Raw genomic sequence first — 22,664 nt, forward strand, 5'->3', positions numbered from 1 at the left:
TTTTCTCACTGACTCTTGTTTCATTTATTTTTATGAATTACTCTTGTAATTTGTATGGACCACTGAATGACTGCGTTTTACCTGAGATTCATTACTGAATCCTAATGATAATGTCCTTGGGGGAGTGTGAGAGAGATCTTTATGAATATATTAATTGTTATTCTGTTATTCGCTTCTGCAGCTCAGTATTTGGTTACACAGTGTGTTATCAAGGCTGTAAGTACCCAGAAATCCCCTTATAGTGCCCTCTCTTCCACTTATCACAAGAATGCAAAGAAGTCTACAAAGCAACAAGCAAAACTGGAAGGTACCTGAAATGCAACATGGGGTGTGGAGTATGGAAAAATTAAGATTTTTTTTTTTTTTGACAGTTTGATTTTGAAGACAATTCTTTAACAGACAAACTTTTATAGTAATGTTCATAATACAGCCTATGCTGAAATACATGCTTTGCTGAAAAGGCTTAAAATCTATGCCGGTTCTGTTATCAGATCTGGGCACAGTAGCATGAACTAGGCTTTGTGTAGCCCTTACACCAAAGATTTGTGCAAGTGAAACGTGAGATAGACCACTTCCAGAAAAGCCATAGGCATTACCTCTCAAAATGACTTCCTACCAGCCTGTTGCTGCTAAGTGTGGCTGGTAGAAGTGGTGCTAAACTGCTCCTGCTTTCAGGCTTTGAGAGCTGTGTCTTCAATGATTTGATGATTCTACTCCTCCAGCAATTATCCTGCATTACTCTCTTTTGTCTCCCAGGTCTGGTTGCTCTGCTCAGCTCTATTTCTTTAGGGCCTGAGTTTTATCTCCTGTGGAAGAGGGGTGACTAAATGATTTTCGTATTCCCTTCCAAAAACCCTCTGAGCAAATAAATTCAGAATAAATCAACCTTTCAGCCTTAACATAAAGCAATCTGCAAGTCCGTCTTGCTTGGACTGAGGTGGGGACACAGCTTGAGAGAAAGCAAGAACATCAATACTTCGGCTGCAGCAGATGTTTTGTCTGTGCTGAAGTTGTTGGCCTGACTTTTGGACTGCCGTAGCACTCTAGGCAATGATAGCAATCCATACCACTGCAGTGGCCTGGGATTGTCCTTTGAGCCTGCTCTGTGCTCATGAACAGTTTCTCTAGGGTGTGAAGGCGGAAAAAATCAGCCCAAAGCTCCTGGGGTCTTTTCTCCCTACCTCCTTGATTTAGATACTGGGATCATGCTGGAAGAAAAACTTCCCTGGCCTTCCTTTCTTTCAGCATCCTTGCTTTTCCTTTTGGATGCAGGTAACTCCCAGTACCAGTGTAGGAAAGTGATTTAGAAGATGCTCATTTCTGCTGGTGAGACCCAGGCCTGGGACAAAATTGGAAAAAGGTGGACCTCCTACACACAGCCCCAAGCTCGTGTCCTTTCCAGGCAGAAATTTCCCCCAAGAGTTCAGGGGCTGTGTGGCACAGTGGGACAGGAGGTTGGAGGAGCGTTTCTCCAAAGTGGAAGAGATAGATGAATTACTTGTTTCCAATAATATGGGCATGGCCTAGAGCAAATCTAGCTCAAGTGGACACCAGGGGGGCCAGAAGTTGGTAGGAGCTGTGGAAATATGCTCTTCCTCAAATCTCATGGTGACAGCAATGTCCTCTAGATGTTGCTTTCCTTCTCCTTCCACAGTAGCTTCAGTAGTCTGGGTAGGTAATGTAGAGGATAGCAGTGGGATATTTCCTGCCCCTCGGGTAGTGTCCTATCCCCCACATCCATTGAGAAGGGACAGCAGAAACATTGACCAACTGGCTCTCGCATGTGATGGATTTTTGCCAGCAGCTAGATGAGCCATCAGGATTATCATTCAGTCCTGGTACATGTGGCTACAAAAGGCAGACAACCTCCCTTCCTGTTGTGGTACTGCACACTAATTCGGCACGTTTCTGTTGGCAAAAGTGTTGTTCTCAAGTCTTTTTTGTTCACCCCCCTTTCAAGGATGAAGCTGTTTCTGTGCCAGATGCAGTTAACTTTCTGCCGTGGCTAATTGGATTTTGCAGGGCACACAACAGCATTTTAGTGGTGGAGCTGAGAGATGTGGTAGTGCGCCTTTTGATTATGTCAAGACAAATTGTGTTTGTGAGCACACGCTGAAAGTCCATCTCCTGTAACATGTCAGCCTTGCCACATAATCCCATTAAGTGAGGCAGCCCAGTTTCTTTGCTAGACATGGGTTGTCACTTTGCAACATGGGTTGACTGGAGCTTCTGTCTTGGGATGAACACTTTGCTCGCCCCTTGTTCCCTTGCTAGAGTGACTGCCTGTGTCCAGCTGTGCCCAAAATGTATCTTGGACATAGATTAAGGACCTTGGGGGTGTTGGCTGATGAAAAGTTCGACATGAGCTGGCAAAGTACACTTGCAGCCCAGAAAGCCAACCGTGTTCTGGGCTGCATCAAAAGCAGCGTGGCCAGCAGGGCGAGGGAGGTGATTGTCCCCCTCTGCTCTGCTCTCCTGAGACCCCACCTGGAGTCCTGCATTCAGGTCTGGGGCCTCCAGCACAAGAAGGACATGGAAGTATTAGAACGAGTCCAGAGGAGGGCCATGAGGATGTTCAGTGGGCTGGAGCACCCATCTTCACAGGCTGAGGGGGTAGTGGTCTGGAGAAGAGAAGCCTGGAGAAGAGAAGACTTCAGGGAGACCTTATAATGTCCTTCCAGTACCTAAAGGGGGCCTACAGGAAAGCTGAAGAAGGACTCTTTGTCAGAGAGTATAGTGTTAGGGCAAGGAGTGAGGGCTGTAAACTAAGAAAGGGTGGATTTATAGTGGATATAAAGAAGAAATTATTTACTCAGAAAGCGGAGAGGCACTGGCACAAGTTGCCCAGAGAAGCTGTGAATGCTGCCTTCCTGAAAGTGTTCAAGGCCAGGCTGGATGGAGCTTTGGGCTTCCTCACTGGGACAATCCCTCAAACAGTCTCTCTGGGAACATTGCAGGGGTTAACCTAATGAGGATTATTAGCTTTTCACATTGGTATGGGGAAGCGATAACTCTTCTAAAGTCTGTGCTGAAGTGGGCACTGGGAAAGGCTGACATTTAACTTTCCAAAAAAGCTCATTTCAAGGAGTAATTCACTGTAGTGCTCTTCAGATTAATTTTAAAGCAAGTAATCTAAGAAGCCTGAGGAAAGTGGAATTTCAGGCAGTCTAGAGACCAGAACAGTAGGGAACTGCAGTTCTGGAGAGGTGGCTGGGGCTGCGGAGCTCTGCACAGAGGGGATGACTGTCAGGAGCTATTGTGCTTCTGGTACATTGGGTAAGTTGTGTGGGTGGGAGACAAAAGGGCCACAGATTTTATAGCAGGAAAGGTTTTTCTGCCTTACTAATGTGCCAGGCCAGGTAAATACACAATATTTGCACATGGTTGTTTATATATATATATTATATATATATATTTATTTTCCAAAAGGCTATACAGAGGTAAAGAACAAATGGCTCATTTCTATATACCTTCCAGAAAGAGGCAGAGAGAGGCAGCTCTTTGTAGTCCTGGGTCCATTTCTCTGTCGAGGACCCATTGAGTATTTCAAGCCAGGACTGCTGTCCCATAAAGAAGTAGCTGTTTCCTGCTTGCCTACATTGCCAGCTCAGTGTTTCATCTTGGATTGCATTAAATATTTATTTGGTAATCTAAAGGGAACTTCTAGTGTCTCCTGCTATGGATAAGGGTGTTTCTTGAGCCTGCTTTCTTCTCTATAGCAGCCAGGACTTCCTAAGGAGAACCCTATGCAGGGACATTTATCAGCGTTCACTCTTCATGCAGGCTTCCCCTCACTATGCTGTCTGGCATGTAGGATACAAAAGAACTATTACACTTTTCCAGGAGTGTGTGCTCTTTGTTACATTCAGATCTGATGCTAAAATCAATAGGTCACCTCACAAGAACACGTATGAACAAGCAGCACTAACAACAACATGAGAGGTTCCTTGAGTGGGTCGCACTGATGAGCCAAAGTTTTGCCTGAACTCTTCAGTCTCTGAGATTAACCGAGTTTCTAAAGTTTATTGGGACTGGATTCTCTGACTGAAGGCAGACAAGCTCCCTCTAGAGAGGCCATCTGTGACCTCTGTCTCACTTGGTCTTGGCTCAAAATGAATATTGTGATTCCTAAGGAAAAACACAGACTGCCTTCCCCTTCCTGTACCCGGACACCAGCTGCCCGGACAGTGAGCAGGGCCATCGGCATAGCTCCTGGGCACGGCCCCACCTGTATCCCTGACTGCAACCCTGTGTCATTGACTGCTCCAAATCCTCTTACCAAGGAATGGAAAGGAGACAGTCAGCAATAAAGATTTTTCCTCGCAGTGGGAATCTGCCAGCTGGGGAGGTGTTCCTGGCTCCCTTGATGCTTGTGAGGATGTGCAGAGAGGTTTCAGGCTGAGAGGGAGTAGGTATGGTTTAGATGGTGGAAACCATAGCGCTCTGCAGCTTCTGCGGGAGGATTTCAGAGACGCTGCAGGAGCACATCTGCTACGAAAAATGCAAGATGGTTTAGATGGGGAAGAGCAGAATCCAGCCCCACATCTTGCTGGGTGAAGGGATCCAGGCACTGTCAGTGAAGTCTTCCTTAGAATACCAGTTGTATTTGTCCAAGGGGGATTGCAGCAAATCGCGTGTCTTGTTTTGAGGAGCATTCATGTGGTGCCTAGCACTACAGCATCCTGGTTCACCACTAACATGTCCTCTGATAAACTGTGATGGTGAAAACTCGACCTTTATAGTGTAAAGCGACCATTTTGGAAAGGAAAATAATACAATTGTTGACATTATTTCTTCTCTGGCAAGCCTGCCTGTCTTTGAGAACTATGGTGTCTCTGTGGAGTGTATCACAGCTCCAAGCAGGGTGACAGCACAAACCCTGCTGGAACTGGGTTGTTCTTTTACTGCCCTTTGTCACAATGATTGGATGAAGGAAGGTGTTTATTTTATTATTTTTTTTGTAAAGCAGGATGAAGAAAATTTGTAGACGATAGTCCCAATAATTACTTGGTTGCCGAGGTCCAGAGGTGAGGTCCAGCAATCTCACATTAGGGCAGTCTGAGAAAAGATTGTCTGTGTTTTACAAAGTTTTTATTCCATATGTCTTTCTGCATGTTATCCCAGGAATTTATCGTCCCAGGGCAGTGGTGGAGTCACCGTCCCTGGGGGTGTTCAAGGAAAGGCTGGACCTGGTGCTTAGGGACGTGGTTTAGTGGGTGACAGTGGTGGTAGGGGGATGGTTGGACCAGATGACCTTGAAGGTCTTTTCCAACCTTAATGATTCTGTTCTATTCTATTCTGTCCACTCCTGATGCCACAAAGGAAGAAGTGCTTTGGTCAAATAAGGGGGTAGCATCTGCTGTGAAACTTGGGATAAAACATTTCTCTTTAACACCTTCATCCCACCTCCAATCTTCCCTTTTTTGAAAGGCCATCCTGCCTTTCCCCCCTGGTAGAATAGTGGTGGTTAACAGTGAAAGGACAAATCCCTGCTACTCTGGCAGGTTTCTCAGATGACTCTAAGAAACTGATGTTTCAGCTGGGTGAGACTTCGGAGAGGAGGGAGAGAAACACTGAAATTCATGAAATCCTAGATCTGCTGTTAGCCACAGTGGAGAAGGACTGTGTCTTCTGAGTACGACCAGTGTGAATCCTGTTGCCTTGTTGATTTGTTCCTGTTGAGTTTAGGGAAGTCGTCCCCTAATCCAACAGAGCAGCGTTTATGCAAAGTGTTTTAATTGCAGTATCTAGTTCTTCTGCACTTAAATGCTCTGTCAGGATGGCTGCTTGGTGTGTTCTTCTAGTGACCTTCACTTTAATTGTCTAATTGCTCACCATTCATTTGGATGATTCCAGTACTGCCTGCTAGCTCTGATTAGAACTGGTTTCTTTCCAAAAGTATTAAGTCTCTTCCTCTCTCTTCTTTGAATGAGTAAAACAAATATTTAAATGCATGCTGAGGTATGCTGAAACATCGCTGTGGGATGGGATAATTTGAAAAGCTGAGGTACCTTGCTTCTTGCTGCTGTGGGGGATTTGGGGTAAGGTGTTGCTACCTCCAGGTCCCTGAGCTGTGATTCTGGGTTCCAGCACTGCATAGCACACACGCCGTGCTGCACTGAGAGTTAGCTAGGAAAAAGAGCTCTGCTCACATTGCACAGGGAAAGCTCAGGGCAGGAGTGGCTGAAGTAATGGAAGCAGGAGGAAGGGACGGCACTTTTGCAAAGTGAGTGTTGAAAACACTCAAGGCTGGGCTGTCCTGGAGCCAGCACTCCAAGGGCAGGGAAAGACAACAAGAGACAGAGGCTGCTGCTTGATCAGAGCTCAGAGGTGTATTTTCACCCCACTGCCTAGATGGGGATATGGAGGAATGGAGAAGGGCTGGGACCTACCCTGTGTTACCCAGAGGTGCTGTGGCACGGCCTGGCTTTTTTTTTTTTTTTCTTTTTTTGAAGATCTCCAAGGAGGAGACCCCACAGCCTCTGTGGGCACCCTACGCCAGGGCTTCATCACCTGCACAGCACAGAAGTGCTGCTTGATGGTCAGCGGAACCTCCTGTGCTCCAGTTTGTGCCCATTGCCTCTTGTCCTGGCACTGGGCACCACTGAAGAGTCTGGCTCTGGCTTTATTACACACTCTCTTTCCTTGGAGATCTCCAATACCCATCTGGACAAGGCCATAATCATGATTGCATTGAGCCAGAGGTCCTAAACCTTCATTTCATGCGGTTTTATGTTGGATCCTACGGACTGTGTCTTGAGGACACCTCCTCAGAGACCAAGGAGGGGACCGAGCTACCAATCACCTGACAGCTGCAGCACTGAGGGAAAGAATACAATTACGGGCAATTTTGCCCAGGTTCCTCTTTAGTCAGAGCATACTTCTTTTTATAAGAAGTCTTTAACTTTGATTACTGCAAACACTCCAGTCAAAGGCACTCAGCAGGTAGCTATGGCAACCCTTGAGATAAGTGGTCTAAAATATACCAGGTAAAATAACGAGGGGATAATAATACGGTTTTAGTTCAAATAAACTATTAAGTGTGACTAATGGTTTTACATTTTAAAAATATTCATACACCATATTTCTGGGCTATAAATTAGTAATGGTTCGAGGCCCATTGTTCATCCCACTGCTGTAGGTGGTCCCCAAAGAATACCATTAATATATGCCTCCTGCATTTGTTAACCCAGCACTCAGCAGGAGAAAAAAAAAAGTCTTGTAGCTCCACAAAATAAAACTGGTAAAGGGGGAAGGGCTCAGAGAGGCAAGATTACCCATGCAGAGCTCTTAAAGCCCATTCGTAGAAGCTCACCTAACTAATTTAATGCAACTGTCTTAAGTGTGTTATTTATTTATCTATTTATTTTCAAAACCACCTCCATAGGACCCAAATCAAAACTAGCAATTAGCAGCTGGGTGATAAGTGCTCTGCATAGTCAGAATGGGACAGTCATTGTGCAAGGAAAGCTTATGATTTAAAGAAATAATCTAACACCTTTTCCTAACATAGTGAGAAAAATTGCAGCTGTGATTCTCTGTTCCTTAGGAGCTGGTCTCTTCTGTATTTTTCAGAATATTGTTCAGCAAGACAGCTAGCCAACTTCTTAGGAAATTTTAATAAAGCAGAGATTACATTTGCTGAAGCTACTTATGCTGTTTCTGGTGGGTACTAAACCTTTAGACATCTTGATTTTCAGAATATACCCACAAACAAAATGAGAGACCATCTTCGCTCTTGCTCTCCTTTTGTCCATATAGGTTTTCAGTCTTCATGCTGCTCTGAACAAGCAACCTACCCTCCACACACACACCTCTGTATGCTTGTTTTGCCAGGTATTGCCTCTAAAAGAAGCTTGTTTTTTTAATACAGGAGCAGTGTCCTAAATCATTCAGTGTGCAGTGTTTAATCAGCCATTACCCAGGGCAAAGACAGGGCAAAGACAGAGTAGGGAGGAGGAGCCGTTTAACTTCTGGATGGAAGTCCTTTGACTTCTTAAACAGTGGGTCCACGCAGACAGGGGTCATATCCACTTCCAGCCCTCTGCACGACCTGGTGGTGTTTCCCTTTTGCCTGGCAGGCTCTGCTGTCTTTTTCTGACTGCTGGACTTAACCAATAGTCCTGCAATGCTGAGCCGTTGTCTTTGGATCCATTGCTGGCCGAGGAGGATCTGAAGTGTCTTCTTCTCTATTAGTGCTACTCCCTGCTCTCCCTAAGACATTTTGAGATGAGGGTTTGCTTCCTCATAGAGGCGCCCAAGGCAGGTGTGGTCTCAGCAAAGCAGGTTGCTTTCCTAGTCCTGGGGTGAACGGGGGACCAATGTTCTGCCTCTGGTTGTTGAACAGAGCTTCAGCCTTCCTTTGCTCATCCAGCCTTTCCCTTCTGAACTTGACACACTATGGCCTGGATACCAGGCCAGATGATGCCCTGGATGACCGGCAATTTCCATCCAGCCTATGTGCTCCCTGGTTATTACTGGCCTTATAAAACTTTCTCTGATTTCTTCTTCCTGCCGCCATGCCTCTCTGCTTGGACTGCAGTAAGGCTTTCTCAGTCTTTCCTTCTGTGGGCTGTTGAAAGGCTGTTCAGACAGAAAAAAGAAAAAGAAAAAAGAAAGAAAAAAAAAAGCCAAAGCTCAGATATGCTCTTGAATTTTAATTCTCTTGTTGGCTGGTAGCAGGAAATTAGCCTGTGAAAGTCAATGGACACTGACACTTTCCTGCTGGCCAAGTGCTAAACTGAGCGTTGTCAGCTTTTAGCAATGACAGCCGAGCCATGCACTATAGCCCCCCCAGATCTCATCCTGCCCCATCCCCTTTGTCCAGCCCTAAGACTGAAGTTGGCTGGGGGCCCCTCCCCTGCCTCTGGGTGCTGACAGTCTGCTGGCTGAGGTCTGCTGCAGGAGACTGGGGCAAGCATGGGTGACCTTGCTGCAATACATGTTTTATATTTAAATTACTATTTTATACCAAGTCTTATTTTTTTTCTCTTAATGTAAACTTAAAGCCACAAAACAAGGGGTAAATAAAAGGGGGAGAAGAAGTGGTTCTCACACCAGTGGCAGTGGTTTCCAAGGATAAACCTGACCATAGCAATGCTATGGGAGCACGCAAGTGCAAGGCCATGGGAAAAACAGTGTAGGAAAAACAAGTGGAAAATACTGCCCTGGAGGCTCTGGAAAACCCTGCTACAGGAGTTTTGCTGAGAGGCTGCAGATCTGGGAGTGAAAGGCAGACTGCCCCTAGCATTGGGAAGGTGAAGGTACCGTGCAAACACACCACAATGTGGTTATACTGAGAATTTCTTGCTCATTTGTGCTCACTCCTGTAGTTGGCAGGTTCTGAGGAACAGCCTCTCTTAATGGGAGTGCTGGGAAGCAGCCATGCCCCGAGCCCTTTACCTTTCTGGGCTGCAAAAGCATTAAGTCCCTGCATGTTGTGAACAGCAGTACTGGGTACTACCCTTGCCAGCAATATCCCCCCCATTTTTATCACCCCCTGTTTTTGTTTCAGGGCAGGATGTAATCTCATCAACATTCAGCTTCCTATTAACCCGTGTTGGTAAACGCGGTATTTCCAAATTTCTTATGAAGCCAAGGAAGTCTTATGCTCCCCCATGACATAATCACGCTCATCAAAAAATAGCAGTCACGGCAAAATACAGGCTCACGAGGGTGCTCCTGGTCAGCGGGCAATTCTGTCTCAGCTCTTGCAATGTTTATCTGGCCTCAATCAAGCAGCGTGTGAAACGCATTAAAACAGACAAATACCAAAAGATGGAAAAAAAAAGGAACAAAAATCTCCTCCTCCGACCCCAAAACAGAAAGTGTGCTAATGATTTCTGAAGCAGGTGAGGGAGGAGAGAGGATGAACAGCTTGGCAGCAGCTTGTGTTGGTGAGCAGATGTGAAGGTGCATGTGTCTGAGGGCCAGAGGCAAGCAGCAATGAACAGATGTTGAGAGACAGGTTAGATTTTCTGGGCTGTGGAGCACATAGTGCACTGAGAATGTGTCATTACACCACAATTTGACACTGCAAGAGAGACCGATGGACCAACACAAGAGCTGCTTTGAATGCAGACATTGAGCCCTGTATGGGTGCCGTGCCTCTACTCTGCATTTTGTGCATCAGGGAGCATTAAAAATCTCCAATCATTGAAAGAAAAAGCATATTGCATGCTTCAAGATCCCAAGCACAGTTTATATGTGTTTGCTGCAGTATGCCTTGCAAATGCGTATAAAATTGAACAATTTATTATACACAGTTAGGTGCATGCATGAGCACTGGAGAAAGTGAAGAGCTCTTCACTCCCCCTCTGAGCTATTTGAGGACTCCCCGTCACCTTGAAATGAGGCCAAGGATTGCTCAGTCCAGCTGAGTACAGGTGATAATATTTAATATTTGTTCTGAGCTATTGCTTTTAGGTAATCAAAGCTCTGTTTAGAAGTAGGAAATAAAACAGCAAGAAAAGGCACTGAAGGTTCTGAAAACTCTATGCTGACGACAACGTGAAATGTGGAGGATCTTTGCAGCTGTCATCTGAACCTCCCCAAATTAATTAGCTATGGAATTGCCCATTGATCTCTCTCTCTCTCTCTCTTTTTTTTTTTTTTTTTCTCAATTAAAAAAGAGGCTTCATTTTGATTTCAAAACAATCCCAAATCAGAAAGTGAAGGATGGAAGGGGAGGAGGAATGGGGACGGCGCAAGGTAGCTGTGTTATCAAAACTGCCTTTTCCCCAAGGATATTTCTAGTGTGTGATACCCTTCCCTCATCTCATTTTTTTGGTGGAGGGAAGGTTACAGAAATAATTTGCTGCCTGGCCCATGTTGTTGCTGCTGTGACAAAGAATGGAGAGAGGCAGCTGATCAGTGTATCTTTTGTATGTCCACTCAAAAAGTGAATTACAGTGCTGTGACCCAGCAAAAACTTCATCTTGCTTTTCACTGCCACTCTTTTCTTCCTTGTTACTGCTACCCTTTTGACACTGGCATCTCTGTTTACTTTTTCTTCCCTGCGTCCTGTGGCTGCCTCGTGCCCACTCCCCACACTTGCAGTCACCAGTCCTGTCCGTGGTGACACTGAGCAGAAGCTGGAGTGGGTGCAACTGGTTGTGCCTCCGGGTGGCCTTTCTCAGCAGCTGCAGAGCTCATCAGCTGGTGTTTCCTCCACCCAGTGCATTACAGCTGGGGCTGTGCAGCTCCCTGAGTGGGGCAACACTCTCCTCCATCTGATGCGCTTAAAACGATCCTGCTCCAAGTGGCTGCTCCCCATATCCCAGCTCGTTCTACGCAGGAGCAAGGGAATGCTTTATTCAAATGAAAGATCCAAACAAGGCCACTTCTCAGCCTTTCCGTAAGGTGCCAGTGAATAGACTGTGTCAGAAAATGTATTCTGGGCTCCATGGGTAAGTGCTTTAATTTTGGGGTGGAGGCGCACATGAGAATGAGATTGATTCTCTGCTTCCAGTGCAAATTCCTTCGTAATTGAGCTGCTATTAGCAACTCCGGGGCGGTGCACTGTGTGCTTTTACGGGCCAATAATAGATGTCTGGGGTGATTGGAGGCAATCAGCTTTCAGCCTAGAATCTTACAAAGCCCCAGATGTGTAAAATAATAGGCCACTGAAGTCTTCCCTACTAAGACTTATAAATACCCCGTGCTCCAGGGAAGCAGGCCAGCTGCTATCTTAATGGGGAACAGGCAAAACACCTGTGGCCATGGCTTATATGGCCTGGGACACTGCAATGTGGATCAGAAGGGTTCTCCTAGGCTTAATGGAGTGGCAGTGGGTGGTATGAGACAAGTGATTCAGTGGGGCACAGTAGATGGTTCAAGGGTCTGACAATACTAAGTAACCCTGTTACAGGTTTAGTGTGCTCAAAATGTGAGGTTTTGCATATTTAAAATGTGTCAGTTTTGTTAAAGTAGGCATGCCCTGTCACAAAGGTGAGGCTCATGGCCCATCTGGGACCCTACATAAATGCATTTTCTACTTTTGGGGGCTGGATGTTAACCCTGAATTGGCAGTGGATGTGAGACTTGTTCAGGATTATACCTGGTGTCACCGAGAAGCTCACGGGTCCTGGAGACCAGCCATGCAAAGTAGTGTTGAATTTATGCTGGGCTTGGAGGTGCTTTCTATGGTAAAATAGTCTTTGTGATTTAGCATTGCCCAGCACAAACCAGGACTTCTCTTGCTGCTGCCTCTCTTTTGGTGCCTGGGAATGGGCCAGACAGGTTATGGTGTTCTCTCTATGTGCTCAGCAGCCACAGGTGCCCACAAATCGCCACAGATGTGGGGAGCTCAGTGGCAGTGTTCAGAGTCACTGCCCAACAGTGCAAGTGGGCAGCGTGTACAACAAATGGGACAAGCAGGATCCTGGGTTGAGCCTGGGTCCCAGTGCTGCTGCCCTCATGTTTCTCAGAGAAAAAAAAAAAACAAATGTGTTCTATTCCCCAGCAGGCAGTGAGCCTTTTGACTTTGAACCCTAGCAAATGGGAGAAATGATGGATGCTGATATAAAAAAGATTCAGCTGATGGAGAGAGCAGAATAGGGAGACATTTAGTGTTTCTCAAGTGAGAAATCACTAGGGAAAAGGGAAGCAAACTGTGCTTGAAAATAGATGCTGACGTGTTTAAAGCCAGAGGAGAAACTGAGATCAAGGTATTCTTCATTTTGGGAGTGCAAGGAAGACAAATCTCCAACACTTTAATAAAGAGGAGTCTATTAACCACAGCCTATGCTTATCAAGGGCAACCAGTTGAACTGTAGTGATGTGAGATGGATAACTTAGCAGGTTTTCCCTGAGCTAATTTTGATCAGTGTTGTTAGAGAGGTGCAGCCTTAAGATACTCCTTACCTGGCAGAGCTCTACTTCAACCAGAAAGGGGCTTGTGTCTCTGTTGCTTTATGTTTTCTTTTGTATTACTAGCTGAAATCTAATGAATGCACAACTCAGGGACAGGTCATCCTTCCTCCCATGCCCGCAAAGCAACATTTTTCTGACACATTGCTAGCTGAGATGCTGGTATTTCTCCAAAGCCCAGTGTTGTAATCAGCAGAGGAGGAGAAAGTTGGTATCAGTGGAAGAGGAGGATATAGGGGAATTCAGACGAGAAAGAGGTTGGCATGTGTACTCTTTTTCCTGAGGACACGCAAAGACTAGTGTGAAGAAGAAATGAATTTGACCATTGGTCTTCCCACTTTCCCACCTGAAATTCTACCCATTCCTTGAAGCATTCATGAATTCATCCGAGCCTTCATGGATAAGGTTACAGCTGAGACCCTGAGGATGTCAGAACAAGTAGGGAGGAGGATGACTATGAAGACCCTACCTGGCTTGGCGCTGGGTTTCTTTTGAGTTTAGAAGTGTAAGGATTTCTATGTAAAAAAAAATAACTGCTAGTTTAAAGGTAATATTTCTACTAAGAGTCTAGTTATTTAAGAGGGCTTCCAGATCTGAACGTAGAAGCATTAACCTGTGGGGTGGTAGTGATTAGGAGTTCTCATTTTTTTTTCTTTTTTTTAACTCTCTACAGAAGTATTTACTCAGTGTAAAAAAAGTACTGTTTTCTGTGCCATATACTGTAGTTAGTAAAGTCAAAATTTTGTCTGAGAGTGTCTGTTGCTCTGTTTCTTCTGTTGCTTCTTGTGTAGCAAGGTAGATTTTGATTGTTTGAGAGAGGCTTCTAGTTGTAAGTAAGCAAAGAAGTGCCTTTCAGTTGAAGAGCAGGAACGGAGCAAAATGAAACCCGTGCTGGTCTCTTTAAGCTATAAAAATAGATGAAACCATAAATCTGAGCCCATTATGGATCTGGAATAAATGTGATAAATCAGAAGCAGCTGATAATGTAACAGTAAAGCATATTTGCAATACAATCACCACATGATATTAACAGATAAGTATCCATTTGCAAAGCAATGATGAAGCAGTTCTGGATGCCTTTGAGGGTCACGTTGCAAAACTTCTAGGTGAAAGGAAAAGGTCCCCGTGTTGGATCCAAAGGAAGTGTCAGAGACACTGGAAGGTGTGAAAGACGGTAAACTGCATTTTCTTGCCCAACAAAGCTGGCTTGTGGGATGAAGAATTTGAGTTTATCTCCCCAGCTTGTGGCTCCAAACATGGTTTTGAGAAGATGTGTTCTGGGGTCCTTCCAAGCAAGAAAGACAATGGTTTGGTTGTAACGCAGCTGGATTGAAATTGTGTCCAAAAAAAGTACTGCGAAACCCTCGTAAAGCATTTAGTAAATATAAACATCAGTTGTGATTGTGATAAGATGAAATGAAAGCAGTAACTAACAGCCAGGATTAACAACCTAAAATTTCGTGTTGCTCTATAAACCTTGGGCTAGGCAGTGAAGCAATGAACAGGGCTGCATAATTACAGCCATAAAAGTGCAAGTGTTCTCAGCACACTCAGAGCAGAAGAGTCAGATGAATACTGCTGAGCTTGGGAAGCTGTTAATTTGTTTCGTTTCTGTAAATTTCCATCCTGTAAGCTGTCTCCTCAGCTGGTATTCTCACTTACTTAACTTACATCCAGTGGAGTTCCGGGGACCTGCATGCAAGGCAATGGCTCCTGCAAAATGAAAGTGGAGGTAACTATATTATTCAAAGATCTTAAGGCTGGAAGGGGTTATTATGAAACTGCCCTCCCTTCCAAAATAATTCAAGCCTTGAAATTTCACCCAGCAATTTCTGTATCAGTCCCACAGCTTCTGATTTAGCTAGGATGCATTTTTAGCAGGTTGGCTGTAGACCTCAAGTGATCGTGATTCTACTGTGTCCTGAAACAAGTTGTCTAGTGATTGATTTACTTCACTGTTAGTATTTTCAGCTTTCACTGTTGAACTGTGTCTGTATTTTGCCTTTTTTCTCTTTTTTTTTTTGAGACGGAAAAACTCATACTTAAAAAATTTTATAACCCATATTAAAATAAATTCTTAGCTCTTACCTGTACTAGAAGCTTGGTCTACATTTTTCATACATAAAGCATATTTTCCAGAATGCTGAAGGGCTGTTTTTGCTCTTTTGTTAGCCATTCTTTCTTCTTTAATCTCCATCGGAAATATAGATGCAGGATCTGTTACAGTCTAAAAGTACTACTTTGTTCCTATCTGGTATTCCCTAGGACTGGATGAGAAACATTTTTCCTGGAGTTTTTGTAGCAGCAATTTCTGTTTATTTATTTATTTATTTATTTTAATTTAAATTTATTTCTTCTCTTCTGTAGTCAAAAATTTATTTTGGGGGAGGCCTAAATTTTTGCTGACAACTGTAATTCTGTGAAGACAAATATTTTTTGATGGGCTCTTTGCTCTCCTCTATCTCCTTTCTGCTTCTGTTGAGGTTTGTAAGACATTGTCAATTGGAAAACTGAAATAATTGGGTCATTGTTTTCCCTGTCTTATTTAATTCATTTTGCGGTCTTTGTGGTCTGTCTTTGAGGTTGGCTGACATATTCCCAACCAAAGTAAATAGCTCATTAACAACCTTGACAACACTAGCTAATGACCTTTGGTTCTGGAGCAGGTGGAGTTTGAATTGCTGCTTGTGATCACAGCACTGGTTGGTCCTGTCTCACACACTTCTGCTCTGGAACCCCACTGCATGGTTTACAACATTCAGGAAAGATGCCCTGATGAAATAGAAGGTTCACATCTGAATTTTCTTCTCCCTTGTCTTCTCTGTTCACTAGGAGGGCTTGGTCTCACACTGAGTGTCATGTCATGACTTGATGATAGGTATATAAAAGATGTAGGACTAGAAAACATCATTGGTGTAATTGTATCCAACCCTCTGCTGTTGTAGATGACTACCTTCTCCTTCTCCCTGGACAGGCTGAGGTCCATCCTATGTTCACTAGTCGTCTTGGTAAGCTGGTCCAGAACACTCTGATATTAAGACGATACATAAAATTCATCTTGTAGATAATAGCGATAGTGTCTTTCTTCCCCTCGGTAATGCACTTAAAAATTAGAGGGTGAAAAATGCTGTAGAAAACCTAGAATCTAATGCAAGTGCATGAGGAGTTGACAAGCATCACTAGATCTGATTAGACCAGTTTTGAGCAGGGGAATGGGCTAGCTGACTTCTGGAGGTCCTTTCCAACCTGAATTGTTCTAAAATTCAGTGTGTAAGAGCCAATTGAAGTTGTGTTGGTATTTTGACATTTGCATAATTTTATGCTGAAGCTGGCAGTTGTATTTGTTGGATTCACTTAAGCAACTGCCTTGATATTTTTGTTAGTTTCATTTTTTTTTCTTAGCGAATTGATAAAGAAACAATTTAAAAAACAAACAGATTAATTAGATAGAGGAGTCCTGCCCCATGCCAGCTGATAAAATGACCAAGGTGTTCCACTTCTGTTACCTGAACTAGTGTTGTCTCAAACACTTTAAGAGAGGGACATTTTAAGACCTAGGCTGGTCTCCCTTTTCTTCCACCTAGGTCACTCAAATCCAGAGCCACTCTGCCTTACACGTGTCTCTGGTTGCCCCGAGAGGCTGGGAAGTCTCCTCTGGAGATATTCAAAACACGCCTGGATGCCACCCTGTGCAATGTGCTCTAGGTGATCCTGCTTGGCAGGAGGGTTGGACTAGATGATCTTCAGAGGTCCCTTCCAACCTCAGCCATTCTGTGATTCTGTGACCCTCTTCCACCAAGGGTGTGTATTCCTTGCTCCAAGCTTTCCCCCTGGTCTTTGGGACCTGGGATTCCTGAAGGCCAGTCTTATTAGTAAGGGCTAAACTGAAGATGGCAGTCAGTACCCCAGTGTTTTCCATGCCCTGTGTCACCAGGGCCCCTGAGCCATTCAGCAGTGGGCCCACATTTCCCCTAATCATCTTCTTACTATTTATGTCCTTGTAGAAGCCCTTCTTGTTGTGTTTGATACCCCTCACCAGATTCAATTCCAGGTGGTCTTTGATTTTCCTGAGTTCATCTCTGTATATTTGGATGGTATTTCTATATTCCTCCCATGTTACTTGTTCCTGCTTCCACCTTCTGTATACTCCCTCTCTATGTCTGAGTTTTGCCAAGAGCTCCTTGTTTACCCATGCAGACCTCCAGATGTTATTGCCTGACTTTCTGCTTGTTGGGATGGGCTGTGCTTGAGTTTCAGTGAATCAAGTCAGGTTAAACTGTTTCCAAATCCAGAGGCTTACATTTCTAATTTTTATTTTTTGAGACCTTCAGTTCATACCTTTGATTTGTTTATTCTCCATCACAGTTAGACACTTACTTAGAAGAACAGAAACTGGGTATCCTGGTGTCAGTAGACTTCAACATCTAGGACTTAAAGAAAGAAAAGGAAAGAAAGAAAAGGAAAGAAAGAAAGGAAAGAAAGAAAGGAAAGAAAGAAAGGAAAGAAAAATCAGCAAATACAGATTCGGTCATGAGATGGCAGACTTGTGGAGAGTAATTTATGCCATTAAAAAACAACAACAACAACAAAGAAACACATTTTGATTCAGTTTTAATTTGATGGGCTAATCCAAGTTTGTATGAATTTACCCTGGTCTTTAAGAGGGCTATGACAATTTTGATCAACTCAGGATGTAATCGTCTTCAGATTTATTTTAACCCCATATAAAATGTCAGAAGAGCGGGAGAGCTGCTTGATGACCTCACTGTTGTCTAGGTTTATCTGGATTTCAATTCCTGTGTAATATTGCAGTGTGTTGGTTGTGGATAGAGTACAGCATGAGAGTCTTGCATCCTCCACGTCTGAATTTTCTGGTTTGCACTTTTGTGCTTTTATATTTGAGAGCTTACTCTGAAGAATGTGATTCAATAATTTAAACATGAATGAAGATGTCTCTTTCTGGCGGGTCTGGTCTTTCCTGCCTTCTTTGTTTTAGTCTTCAAAATATGCTATGAACGAAATTCTCCAGGGAATTTTTGCTTTTGCTTCACTCAGAAAACTTGTTCATTGAAAGAAAGAAATGGTGTAAATAACCCCCCAGCACAGGCACCCTCGCCAAGTGCCTTCTAGCATTTTTCTCTTAGAGCTTAATTTGTTCTTTTTCTGAAGGGTCTGCATGCATGCACACAGCCATGTCTCTGCCTCCCTTCTCTCTCCAGTGATTTGAAGTGCAGCATTCACATTGAACTCGGAAGCCTCTGTGCTCCCTTTTATCACTATCTTCATCATGATCAAATGAGCCCTTATGGTGTACAATGAGACTTTCCTGCATTGTTAATAACAGTTCAGACCTATAGAGATCCTGCTTGTTTCTGGCAGGGGAAATCTATCTGTGATGGCTCAGGAGCAATTGTAGCCCTCTGTGCTTGTAGATGGGCATCATTCAGTTTTACACATGCCACAGTTTTACACAGCCCCTGCCACCTCAGCCGGGTAAGAACAACACAAAAGGCAGAAATATGTTTTTCAGCTTGGCCGAATCCGGAGCCTTCAGGAGGTGTTAGTGGGCCATTGCAGGGAAAAAGGCTGCAGTGCAGTTGCTTTGAGTCGTACCTGATGTTCAGACAGCTAAAGACACTTAATTAGCACTCTGCTTTCTTTAGCTTCTATGAGCATCCTATAAATCACTTTCAAACAGGGAAATTGGGGCTGACTATCAGGCCAATCGACCGACAAACATCCGAGGAAGATTTGCGGTGTCTTTTCACAAGTAATCATACTCAATTTCAATAACTGAAACATGGAGGTTGTTTGAAATGTGCATGTTATTCATGTTTCATAAATACAACCTGCTTGCAAGAGAAGTGTGCATTAAAAGGATGTTGTAATTCAAAGGTATTTATCACAGTTTCAGGTTGCTTTTCCTTGAGACATTGAAAAAAAATATCCTAGCCTGCAGCAGATTCTACTGCTGCTGCCTATTAAGTATGCTAAACCATACAGTGGTTTAAGATTTTCATGCATGCTATATTTCACAGCTATAGATGGCTGAATTAAGTAAAGAAAAATCATTTTCCTCTTTCTTATTTTCCTATTAAAATGGAGTATTTTTACTCCCAATATATTTCTAAAGATTTTTTTCTAATGTGAAGATGTTTAGCTGGATTTAAAATTGAGCAAGAAATGAGTAAAATAAGAATAGACCTGGGTTACAGTGATAGTTATGTTCAAATTTTCACCAAAAAAGTTTTGATGATTTCTTTTTTATTAGATTTTTGGAAGTAGGGGAAAACATCTAGTCTCCATGTTGAGAGCATATTGTAGGTTTCTGAGAGAAGATCTCATAGAATCATAGAATATCTGAGTTGGAAGGGACCCACAAGGATCGAGTCCAACTCCTGGATCCCCAAAGGACAACCTAAAAAATCAGACCCTATGTCTGAGCTCATTGTCCAAATGCTTCCAGAACTCCATCAGGCTGGGGGCCTTGACCACTGTCCTGGGGAGCCTGTCCCAGTGCCCGAGCACCTCTGGGTGCAGAACCTTTCCCTAACCCCCAGCCTGACCCTCCCCTGTCCCAGCCCCGTGCCGTTCCCTCGGGTCCTGTCGCTGTCCCCAGAGAGCAGAGCTCAGCGCCTGCCCCTCCGCTCCCCTCGTGAGGGAGCTGCAGGCCGCCATGAGGCCTCCCCTCGGCCTGCTCTGTTCTGGGCTGAACACACCAAAACACACCAAGGGACCTCAGCAGCTCCTCACACATCTTCCTCTCTAGACCCTTCACCATCATAATTGCCCTCCTTTGGACACTCTCTAACAGTTTTCTATCTGTGCCATGGGTTTTTGAAGTTCAAAGTCTACCTGTAGGACAGCTGTTGGTTCTCATGAAGAGTATGAAAAAACAATTAATCCAAGTGATGCTTCATGTTACAAACATGTAGGCATAGCTTGCCACATTATACTGTACAGTTTTCAACCCTGCTGACCCATAACCAGGAGGAACATTTAGATGTAGCTCTGTGTGCAGAGGGAGAAAACCTGGCTATCTCCACGGAGGGCTTTTCCACCCCATGTGATGTAGGACTTAATTTCTGTCCGCTTCCACCCAGACAACTCCTGCAGGAAAGCCCTGTTGCCTGCCCAGTCTTGAAGAAATTCCCTCCTGAATCTTTGGGAAGGCTGGGACTCTTGCTGGGTTTTTCAGTTTCGCGAGGTGCCCAGTCCTACGGGAGTAAGACTCCCATGCTGGCGTACCAGGTTTGTGTGTATGGACTTCATTGTCCTTGGCCAAAGATGAAAGATGGCCCTGTTGCATCTCAGTCTGTAAGACACGTGGACAGGGATAGTGTAACTGTCAGCTTTTTTTTTTTTTTTTTTTTTTAATAAAGCCTCTTACTTGATCTCCCACACAGTTGAGAGAGATTTTCCGCACATGCCCCAGTGTGATGAGTTCATTGTTCACCAACAATGAAGGCCTGATTATAATGAAGATGTGGCACTTGATACTTAGAGTGGGGCAGCGAGCGTGCTTGTTTCCGCACAGCCTAGTGCAATTTAGCCTTGCTTGATACTGTAACTGTTTGGTATCTGCTGGAAAACATGGCCTGCATGAGTAATGCTCATTGCAGTGGGAATGCTGAAGGGGAAATGAGACAAAAATGTGGATGGGCGACAACTTGGTCCTAAACAGAGAGCTGATGAGGAAGGACCAAGCAATAAATCTTCCTGAGAGCCCTGGGCCTGGGTGTGCTTGTAAGAAGAGCTCCAAAAACTTGGGTGCAGTCTTCTTGGTAGTAAAGTTCCTCTGCTCTTTCAACTTTCCTGTTGTCCAGCTCTATGACAAGGATGTTAAATCCCAAATATGTGAAAAACAAAGACCACTTGGCCATACAGTGCCTGTTTTTCTTTTCACATGCACTGCTTTTATTTCAGCCTCTTTAGGGCTGCTCTAAGTCATTTTGATTATTGGACAAATTTGCAGCAGAGATTGCTTGTGCTGTTGTGGATCTCATCCATCTTTGGTTGCTGTGTCCATGTTGCAGCTGTTGGGCCCAAAAGGAGGTGGACTGTAATATTATGTCCACACTGACCTGCAGGTTGTTGGGGAAGCAGCTGACACAGTGGGAATGATACTCTGCCTAGAACTTCAGTGAGATGAGCTCCAGAAATGCAAGGCTGATGCTCCGAGAGGTCATCTTGTCCTTTTAAATGCCCTGATGAAGTGTTCACCTATCCATAAAGAGTCCCACTTCTGTAAAGAGAAGCACAGAGCTCCTAATTTCACTTACATTATCTTCCCTGGCAGGACAAAGGTCCAGGAACAGTGAGGTCTTGTTGGTAGAGAGGAAGATCCACCTCACATTTGAGGACCCTAAAGGCAGCGTCTCTACAGCAGCTGGAAAAGGAGAGAAGGATGCTCTCCATGGTTGGGCACTCTATGTGGAAAGATAGTTGTCTCCTCAAAGATGAGTTTCTGTGCAGCAGGCAGGGGCAACACCATCCCAAAATATCAAAGCAGGCTGGCTGTGTGTTCGAAGATGGCCCAAACACACACCACTCTGCCTGCCCCACAGCCTGTTCTGCTACCTGCAGCAAGAAGGTCGTGTTTCCACTCTCCTCATGACCTTGAGGCAGTGAAAACGCTTCCTATGGGCACATAGATATGAAGAGTATGTTGGTGAAGTGAGGCCAAAAAGTTGAACTACAGGATAGTGTCAGATAAGGGTCACTTTGTAATTTGCTGAGGCTAAGCTTGTGATGCTGGTGTGCATGCTACTGAAAGCTTCCTGCCTGCATTTTGGCAAAGAGTTTCAACTTTCTTGCTGAAGGGCTATAGGATGCTATTTTTCTTCCCTTTCCTTACTGTATTTCTTATTTTATCTTAGTCTTTTTTTTTTTTTTCCTTTAAAAAGCAACAAAAACGAACAAAATTTTCAAAGCAATTCAGTCTGGCAGTCCCAAGATAACTGTCAAACTCACCTTGGAAAGATCCACTGGGTGTAAAAGAAACATTTGGCAACTTCTTGCTGCTTTTCTTAAGGAAAGTCTGCCCTTTTTGGTTTGTTAAGCACCTAAAATGGCTGGATGAGATTACAACGCTTTCTTTTAATGATCCCAATAGAGGTTGATGCTGCATTTTCAAGGCATATACTGCCCATCTTGTAATTGGTAGCAGACAATTGACAAGCAAGTGTCTCATTTGGGGAAAATTGCAAATTAGAACAGTTACGATGCTGCAAATTAGAGAGATGTAGCATAGCCCATTATTCCCAGTCCTGCCTGTGTGACACAGGGCACTGCTGAGGCTTGAATATCACTGAGACATTCTCGGTGACATCTCTGGGTGTTCCCTATATAAGCAGCCAGAAGCTGTGTGTGAGAGGCTGGGTCTGGTCTGCAGACTCTGTATGGTCACAGGCCTGCGTCATCCCAGAGGAGCTGGGTTGTGGATGGACAGGGCGAAGCTCAGAAGAAATGAGGGTGCATATGCTGGTGGCGTGGGTGAGGTCCTGCCACAAAGCTCTCAGCAGCTTGCTGTGTAGACTTTGCAAGGACTGATTTATCAGCTATTGTGTCCCTACAATAGTAGCGTGTCGGATCTGTGGAAGCAGAAGTTCCCCAGCCTCCCATAGGAGACATCCACGATGTTTAATGCTCACTGGGGCCCCCCAGGGCATGGTGCAGAGCCCTGTGGTATCATATGGCAGTGGGTTAAGAGCTATGGTCACACTGGGAACATAATACTTGGCAGCAGAAGAGAGACATTGTTGCCTGTTGCACAGAGGCGAGGCCAAATCCAA

This window comes from Anser cygnoides, chromosome 3 (genome assembly GCF_040182565.1).
Source record: "Anser cygnoides isolate HZ-2024a breed goose chromosome 3, Taihu_goose_T2T_genome, whole genome shotgun sequence".
Taxonomy (NCBI): Eukaryota; Metazoa; Chordata; class Aves; order Anseriformes; family Anatidae; genus Anser; species Anser cygnoides.